Source organism: Trichechus manatus, unplaced genomic scaffold (genome assembly GCF_000243295.1).
Source record: "Trichechus manatus latirostris isolate Lorelei unplaced genomic scaffold, TriManLat1.0 scaffold00035, whole genome shotgun sequence".
NCBI lineage: Eukaryota > Metazoa > Chordata > Mammalia > Sirenia > Trichechidae > Trichechus > Trichechus manatus.
In genome coordinates, this window is record NW_004443971.1 from 77,240 (window position 1) to 83,998 (window position 6,759).

The following is a 6,759-nucleotide window of genomic DNA, read 5'->3' on the forward strand; positions in this document are numbered from 1 at the left end:
GGGCCTCGGAACTCCAGAGTGATCTGATCTTGAAGCCCACACAGCCCGGTGTCGCCAAAACGCTGGCTTACCTGCCCGGACGGACCGAAGTCAATTAGTCTTCAGTGCCAAACATTCTTTCTTTCCTTCACTTGCTTTTCCTGGCTCTCTCCTTCCTTTAACTCCTTTGTTCCTTTCAGAAACCCAGCCAACTCTCAAAGATCACGAATTTCCATAACGCACTCAGCTGGCGACACTGTGGGCAAATCGGCACTTTCACACGTGGCTGGCAAGCAACGAGGACTCAGAAAGGGTCAGGCGGCCAGAGGCGGCGTGGCGGGACCCAAGGCCTAGATGCCAGCAAAGGAGGAAACCAGCAGGAGGAAGAAGGGCAGGCAGTGGGACCTCATTCCTATATGGAAATTCGGGGGAATGCACAGAGGTCTCGGATAGAGGTAGGAGATAGGGGCTTCTAGGAATGGAGCTGAGGTTCTGGAGAGACACCTACTCATCATTTCATAATCCTTTGTGCTACTGAGATTTTTTTTCAGGAGCATGATTTCCGTCTTAAAAAAAAGGTTTCTGTGTACGTTCCAACTATGTCTTTGTTGTACCAACGAAAACACTCATCCAGCTCGACAATCTATATCATGTTTTAGAGGCTAACTCTTCCCACGACGATGGAAGGAGTCTCAGATGAGCAATTATAAGAGAGAGGCCTGAAGTTTATATACGATAAATTTATTTTTCCTAAGATAGGAGAGTGTATGCAGAGACATGACCCTAAATATATACATAACTCCAAAAATGTGTGACAATAATTACATCGATACACTTTGTTCAGTGATGGCATGGTGTTGCCCTAATGTCGTTCAGTCCATTGACTGTGGCTTGAAAGTGGCTCAAGGAAAACATACATCCCCAGGTGGGCGATCACTCTGGGACATAAACTGTGCCATCATTCCTTCAGTGATGGATATGGAACAAACTCCCTTCCGGTCCCCAATTCCCACTCTCAAGCCTAAGGAAAAACAAACAAGCAAAAGAAACAAGCCAAAAAGCAATCCCTCATTTTCAGAAAATCCCGTTATGAGTATAGGGAGCATCCCCTCATTCTCTACACATCAACCTAATTTCCCAGTTTGACTCCCCGTCTCGTCAGAAGGAACAGAAGTCGAGACGTGTGCAAGGGAGACCTATTTGCCCCTTTGGGGTTTGGTTACAATCCGTGAATTGCCCAGACTGCCGAGGAGGTGATGCTCGCAGGGATGAGTTCAGGTGAGTCATGAGAAGGCTTTTGTTCATGTGGCTTCAGTGAGCGGGTCCACTGCCTGGTGTCCGTGGTGCCTCCGGTGGCAAGAGGGAGCCTCCAAAGGAGCGGGAATCCATTGACTTGAAGACACACTGTCAGCGCTGTGACAATGTGCCAGATGGAAGTTTCCCAGAGTCTTATCCTTCTTCCTGCGTTCGTTTTGCTCCCGAACACAACGTGTTGGTTGTTCAGCATCCCTTTAAATCATTCTGGTTCCTCCACAAGGCATAGGATGCTTGAATGCGGGTTTGGGCGCCCCGCTCCTAAATCTGAAGCCCCGGTGAGTCTTGCAGCACGTCCAGCAGAGCCTGAAAGTCAATGTCGCCGAGGGCGAGTTCGAGTTGCAGAGGGTCCTCCTCCTGTGGATTCACGTCCAGAAAGGCGTGGGCCTTTTCCTGAAAGTCTGTGGTGGAGAGGAGTTCATCTAAAAGGCTCATGGTTTCTAGACACTCTTGGTCCAGTGGACGAGATGAGCCTTGAGCTGATCGTGCCAGCTCTTGCCACAGGTGTGTCTAGGGGTGTCCAGGCTGCTGGAGTGTCTCTTGGGTAGGTTCCCATCTGGCCATGACACCCTGGGCCACCTCACAGCCCCAGTGCATGAAGGGATCTGGGCCTTGCTGAGCCAGGGCCTGCCCCTGCTTCTTTGGATTCTCAGGCTGAGGAGAGTCTTGGCTGCGCCATCCTGCCGAGAAAGTGTGTTGGTTGGGATCCTGGCCGTGTCCTGGGTATTGGGGCCATGTAGGAGTCTGAGTACCTGACAGCTTCTTTCCCAGAGTCCGTTCTGTTGGCAAGGGATTCAGGCCTGTCCCCGGGGCATGAGAGGTCTCTGCTGTCTGCACCGCCAGGCTGGGCCGGACCATCATGACATCCGGTGCTTGGCGGACACAGCCCTGGGCGGGATGCGAAGCAACAAAGGGTGTGTGGGACTCCAGGAGAAGAGGGAGGATGGCTTGGTTGCTGCTGGAGGGATGGGAGGGTAGGCCATGATGAGACGTGCTCTGGACACAGGACAGGTTGCTTCAGTCAAGCGGAAGCGTCCCATGCGTTGGACTCTCTGCCAAGGACTTCACAGGTGGTGCACCTGTGCTCTGCACTGGGTTCCGAGCCCTTCGGTTCTGAAACCATAGGTGAACTCGGGATTCCGGAAGGCCCGTTCATTGAGCCAGTTCTTCCCTGGCCTCGATACCAGGGTATCGGTTCTTCTCAAAAGCTTCAACTAGGAGACTCCTTTGAGATCTGGTGATGGATGTGTGCTTTCGTCTGGCTGCTTTGGGGAAATTTTCCGGAGACCAAGGCTGAGGCTGTTCCTCACCCTGGAATGGCTCTTCTTCGAAGGCACGTCCAGAGGCCAAGCAGCTCTTCTTCAGGTGACATGCTCTGCGGTTGAATGTGATCCTCTGGGATGCCAATTTTTTGGGCGAGTTCTTCTCTGGTAGTGATACCAGGGTAGGGGTTCTGTTCAAACGACGCCCGCAAGACCTCTCTTTGACTCGGCTTCAAAAGCAACCTCTTCCGTCGGCCTTGTGGTTTCTGAGAACGACTTGAGGGGCTCGTCAGATCCATACTGGCAAGTCACCTGGATTGCACGGAGACTAGCGGCCTCCCGGAAACACAGGACTCAGAGACACCCAGAATGCTTTGCGGAGCAGTGGAAGCTGCCGAGGCCCATTTCTTAAATACTTTCCCACTGGAGCCCTTCATTAAATACCTAAGGCCTTGGAGGAAACCGTGGAAGGGCGGGATGACTCCCAAGTGGAAGTGGAGATTTTATCAGGAGATTTGGCAAGAGTCATTCTATTAACGTGTTGCGTCAGAGGAATGCATTTCTAATGGAAGGATTTCCGGCACCTTGTCAGGTCGGCGGGAGCTGGGGAAGGAGACTGGGATTCCCAGGTGCCTTGGTTATCTAGCGCTGCTCTGAACAGAACTAGCACAAGGGCACGGCTTTAACAAACCGAAATGCATTCTTTCTCAGTCCAGGAAGCCATGAGTTCACATTGAGGCCACCAGCCCTGGTGGGGGGAAGAGGGAGGGGGAGGGGCGCAGGGGAGGCTTTCTCTGTCAGCTCTGGAGCAAAATCCTTGTCATCACTCTTCTTCTGGTCTAGAAGCTTCTCAACGCAGGGACCCCAGGTCCAAAGCACAAGCTCTGCCTCTGCCTCTTTTGGCTTGGTGCTCATAGGTCCCTCTCCTCTCAGCTAGCCTCTCTCTTTTCTATCTCCAAAGAGACTGCCTGCAGATATAACCTAACCCTGTAGGTTGCCTACGGACTCATTAACATAACAGCCTGGAATCCTGCCTCATTTCATCATAGAGCCTAGGATTTAGGACATATCGGATAATTAGGACCGATCACATATCCCAGAACTACCACCCAACTCTGGGAATCATGGATGCATTGGATTCTCGGGCTCTTGACAGAGCCTTGGCGGCGCAATCCTACCTGGACAGCGAGTTGGTTAGGATCCTGGCCATATCCCGGTATGGAGGCCAGGAAGGAATCTGAGTATCTGACAACCTCTTTCCCACAGTCGGTTCTCTAGGCTGCGGATGCACGTCTTCCTCTGGGTCCTTTCCCCATTCAGGGTGGGTTTTCTGAGCCTTTCCAGACTGCTTATCTCCGCCCCCCCCCCCCCGCATGATGCTGGGTTCCCTGGAGAGCCCCTGCAGCCTGTGTCCTCTGTCTGTCTGCTCTCTCTGTTTTCCTCGCGTGTTCCTTCCCATTCACCATCACGTGGCTGGCCTTCCACAGTGTGCCCCGTTGTTGGCGGCCTTTCTGTCCTTCTTCTGGCAGGAGGAAGTGAATTCGCATGGCTCCCAGGGAGTGTGCTTGTCCCCACAGTGGGCCCTGTCCGTCCTCCTTGGCGGAGGTGTTGTCCTTGTCCCTGTGTTCCCATAGTGTTGCCTGGAGCCCAGTCCACGCCTTCCTCACTCTCACCTCTACTGCCCGTGCCTCTTCTGGCTTGGTGCTCATAGGTCCCTCTCCTTTCTGCTAGCTTCTCTCTTTTCTATCTCAAAAGAGATTTCCTGGAGATATAACCTAACCCTCTAGATTGCCTCTTGCCTCCTTAACGTAACTGCCTGGATTCCCGCCTCATTGACCTCACAGAGGCTAGGATTGACAACACAAAGGATACTTAGGACAGATCACAAACCCAAAGAAAACCACACCTCACTGGGAATCGGGGCCTATCCAAGTTGACAAACTTTCTGGGGGGACACAGTTCAATCCATAACACCAGGCTATCTCAGAACAAAGCCACCACCACCAAGTCCCTCTAGATGGAAAAGACAGGAACAGGCCACTAGCCAGCCACCTCTGGACAGCACACCTGCAAAAAGGAGTCGTATATGGTGGGCCAAGTGCTGATCACTTGAGTGAGTTGGGTCTTCACAGAAATTGTTTCCTTTAGGCTGGCTTCCCTATTCGAAATCCCATGTCCCAACCACGGCCAGCCAGCCTGCTGTCCAAACGGAAGGGTTCCATTTCAATTGGAGAAAAAGCCGATGTCCTCAGGCGTCCACCCTGGTCAGGCTTTGTTTGGGTCCTCAGAGGCTGCCCAGTTCCAGCCATACCCCTTCTCTTCTGGGGTCTCTGGCTCTTCCTGTTCCTATGACCTTGGACTCCCTGACTGCCTCATACCAGCAACTCTCCAGCTTCCCTCTTCTCTCTCTCCCTCCCTTTCTACCAACTCCTTGCATGCCTTCCCCCTCCGCCATGGCCGTCACCTCCAGCCCTGCCTTCACCACTACCCTCTCCCAAAGGATTTCCAGACATCACTGTCTCTTTGGGGACTCCTTAAAAGGCTTCCCTGTGAATAATCAGCAGGACCCAAGCGAGCAGGGTGGGTTTCCATGACAGCAGGCCATATAACTGAACTTGCGGGCTCCATTTTTCCAGGTGAAGAGAGCTTCAACCAAGGGGAATGGATGGCAAAAGGCCTAGGCTTGGGGAATGAGGACCAGGTCCCTGAGGGAGGAATGGCTGGGCGTGGGGACTCAGGAGATGGCGACCAAGGCGGGACCACCTCCACCCAGCTACTCATAAAGCTCCTCTGTCTGTCCATCTGCTTTTTGGGGTTTTTGGGGGGAGGGGATCGTTTACCAAGCGCCCAGTTCACATCACCTAGTATTCTTGAGTTTCTTCTCCAACCTCCAGGAACTCGTTGAAAAGTCAAGAGACAGAGAGAACTCATCTAATAAAGGCAATTTTTTCAAAAAAAAATTCATTTGTTGACCACTGGATTTGGATTCATGTCAAAAACATGTGTTATAAAGTAGAACTGCTGTTGCTGTATAGGGTCTTCTTGGCTGTAATCTTGTATGGAAGCAGATAGCCACAATTCTCCGATGCACTGCTCAGTGCCTTTGAGCAGCCAATCTTTTGATTACTAGCCCAGAGCAAACTGTTTGAACTACCCAGGAACCCTAATGTGAGAAGAATTTCTCCGGAAACACTTCCAGTCAGGGGTGCACAGAGAGACATTCCCCCAAACATAGTCTTCTTTCAGGGAAGTGCTAGTCTCCTTCAGCCATCCTTCGTGCTTTCCCTTGTTAATTGTACAAAATGCACTGTTATATAGTGGGTTGGTCATGATTATTTTTCCCACAAATAGTGTTCCACGACTTCTTTCGAAGAGAACGCCAAAAGTGTCCTCCTGGGTAAGCGATGGAGACCCGCTCTTGGTGAGAAAATCCCTTGGCACCACTAGGTGCAGTTTGATGAACTGTTTGCACAGGGGATGTTCTACCTTGACAGAAAGAAAGAAAACCATTATTTACCTCAAACAACAAAACGAGAAAGGGGACTCAAATCTCTAAATACAGTGGCGTCACTAGTGTTCATGTCACTTAGTGCAGGACTCATAGTGTCACTCATATCATTGACTTCCTTCAATACCAGCCCATACAGAATCCTTGGTATTGGTTTTTGTACTACTGTTAATGGTAAATCGCTATTCTTGTATATCACTCCTTCTTTTCCCTTGAATTACTACTTCATTCTCAAAAAAAAAAATTATTCATCTTTTTCAGAAATACTAATTACCACGATATTGTACTGAAAACACCAGAAACTTTGACTAAATAGGTGACTACAAAACCCTGGCAGCAAAGAAAACAATAGCAAAAATCCGTGAAACCAGAGGTTTCCAAGCATCACTGTAATTAGGTTATCATGACTTTGCAGAGGCAGAGTGTATTATAAGGGTCCCAAAGTCAATTAGCATAGCTTTTTTTAACCTTGTAGTTCGGTATATCTATACACGTAAGCCGCGCCTATGAAAAATGTTTTTGGAGTTACATCTAACTTCAGAGATTTCGTTTTAAAAATAATAATTTTCTGCCGAATCACAGCACAAACCTGTCTGGACCGTCATTTTGGTGTGTCCCTGTGACAGTGTCACTCATTGTATTCCACATCGCCCCACCCCCAACCCATGACTTCTTGGAAAAATTAGGTAAACCCCT

At 50.3% G+C, this 6,759-nt stretch overlaps 1 pseudogene; it reads right to left on the reverse strand.

The window, feature by feature from the left end:
• Positions 1-1,429: 1,429 nt before the first annotated feature.
• On the reverse strand, positions 1,430-2,854 carry LOC101352448 (double homeobox protein 4C-like; annotated as a pseudogene).
• Between the last annotated feature and the right edge of the window lie 3,905 nt (positions 2,855-6,759).